Raw genomic sequence first — 2,481 nt, forward strand, 5'->3', positions numbered from 1 at the left:
TTAAAAATTGAAGAAAATCTAAGAGAGATAACTGACAACCTTAAGCACTCAAATATCCACATCATGGGTATTCCAGAGGGGAGGAAAAAGGAAATGGCATTGAAAACATATTCAATGAAATAATACCAGGAAACTTTCTAGGTATAGGGAAAGTCACAGATCTTCACATTCAGGAGACCCAAAGATCCCCAAATGTATTCAAGCCAAAAAGGTCCTCTCCAGGACATGTTATAGTCAAACTGGCAAAATTCAAAGATAGAAAGAGAATCTTAAATGTTCCAAGAGAGAAGTGGCAAGTCACCTATAAGGGAGCCCCAATCAGAATAACATCAGACTTTTCATCAGAAACCCTATATGCCAAAAAAGAATGGGATGATATATTCAAAATACAAAAATTGCCAGCCAAGAATACTTTACCCAGCAATGCTATCCTTCCACAATGAAGGACAAATAGTATATTTCTCAGACAAACAAAAACTGTGGGAGTTCACTACCACACGACCAGCCTTACAAGAAATTCTCAAGGAAGTACTGGGTTTGATACCTGAAAAACAACCATCACTCCCAGGAATACTCAAGAAAGAACAAAACCTACCAGTAAAACAAAAATGCTAACAATAAAGAAAAAAAACTTTATCTACACCCCAAGAAACCAACAAATACAGAAGACAAACAGGAAATCAAAAAGAAAGGAACAAAAGATACTGAAGACATCTAAAAAAAAATCAGTAAAATGCTAGGAGTAAAATGACACCTTTCAATAATAACTCTAAATGTAAAGGGATTAAACTCCCCACTCAAAAGATACAGACTCACTGGATTATAAAGATGGATCCAACAATATGCTGCCTTCAAGAGACTCACCTCACCTGTAAAGATACACAGAGTTAAAGGATGGAAAAAGATATACCATGCAAATATAAATGAAAAATGAGCTGAAGTAGCTATTTTTATATCAGATAAAATGGATTTTAAAGCAAAAACCATACAAAGAGATAAAGAAGGCCACTATATAATGATAAAAGGATATCTCCATCAAGAAGACATAACAATAATAAATATATACACATCCAATGTTGGAGCAGCCAGATTTATAAAGCAAACACTATTAGTTCTAAGGAATGAGATAGACACTAACACCATAATAGAAGGGAACCTGAACACACCACTCTCAACATTGGACAGATCATCTAGGCAAAATATCAATAAGGAAACACAAGATCTAAATAATACTCTAGACCAATTGGACTTGGCAGATATCTACAGAACATTCCATCCAACAACCTCAGAAAATTCATTCTTCTCATCAGCACATGGAACATTCTCCAGGATAGATCACATCAGGCCACATAAAGCAAGTCTTGACAAATTCAAAAAAATTGGAATTATTGCATTTATTTTTTCTGATCACAGTGGATTAAAATTAGAAATCAGTAAAAAATGAACCTCTGGAAACTATACAAACACATGGAAATTAAAAAATTTCTTGAAACTAATGAAAATAAAGACACATCATACCAAAACCTACGGGATACTGTAAAAGCAGTACTAAGGGGGGGGGGGGATTTATTGCATTAAATGCTTACTTCAGAAGGATGGAAAGATGGCAAATAAACAACCTAACACCTTACTTTAAAGATCTAGAAAAATAAGAACAATCCAAACCCAAGGTTAGTAGACAGAAAGAAATAAGATCAGAGCAGAATGAAATGAAATAGAAACCCCCCAAAATGATACAAAAGATCAATAAAACAAAAAGTTTTTTTTTTTCCTTTTTTTTTCTCTTTTTTCGTGACCGGCAACAGATCGCAACCCTCAGTGTCGCGCCCGTACCGGACCGGGACCAGCAACGGGATCGCAACCCTCGGTGTTGCGCCCGCACCTCGCTCAGCCAGTGAGTGGCTGGTCTGTATGTGGGATCCGAACCCTCAGCGGGAGTGCCGCCACACTCCCAAGCGGTGCACTGTAGCAGTGCGCCACCGGGCCGGCCCCCAAAAAAGTTGTTTTTTTAAAAGGTAAATAAAACTGACAAATCTTTAGCAAGGGTAACTAAGAAAAGAGAGAGGACCCAAGTAACAAAAAATTAGAAACGAAAAAGGTGATATTACAACTGATACCTCAGAAATAAAAGGAATCATTAGAGACTACTATAAGCAACTATGTGCCCAAAATTTGAAAATCTGGAGGAAATGGATAAATTTCTGGACACATACAAACTACCCAAACTGAGCCAAACAGATACAGAAAATCTGAACAAACCGATAACAATAAAAGAGATTGAAGCTGTTATTAGAAGGCTCCCAACAAAGAAAAGCCCAAGACTGGATGGGTTCAATGCAGAGATCTACCAAACCTTCAAAGAGGAACTGGTAACAATTCTCTACAAACTATTCCAAAAGATTGAAACACAGGCCATTCTCCCAAACTCATTCTATGAGGCAAACATCACCCTGATACCAAAAGCAGACAAAGATACTTCAA

This window comes from Galeopterus variegatus, unplaced genomic scaffold (genome assembly GCF_000696425.1).
Source record: "Galeopterus variegatus unplaced genomic scaffold, G_variegatus-3.0.2 Scaffold88, whole genome shotgun sequence".
In the NCBI taxonomy this organism is placed as follows: Eukaryota; Metazoa; Chordata; class Mammalia; order Dermoptera; family Cynocephalidae; genus Galeopterus; species Galeopterus variegatus.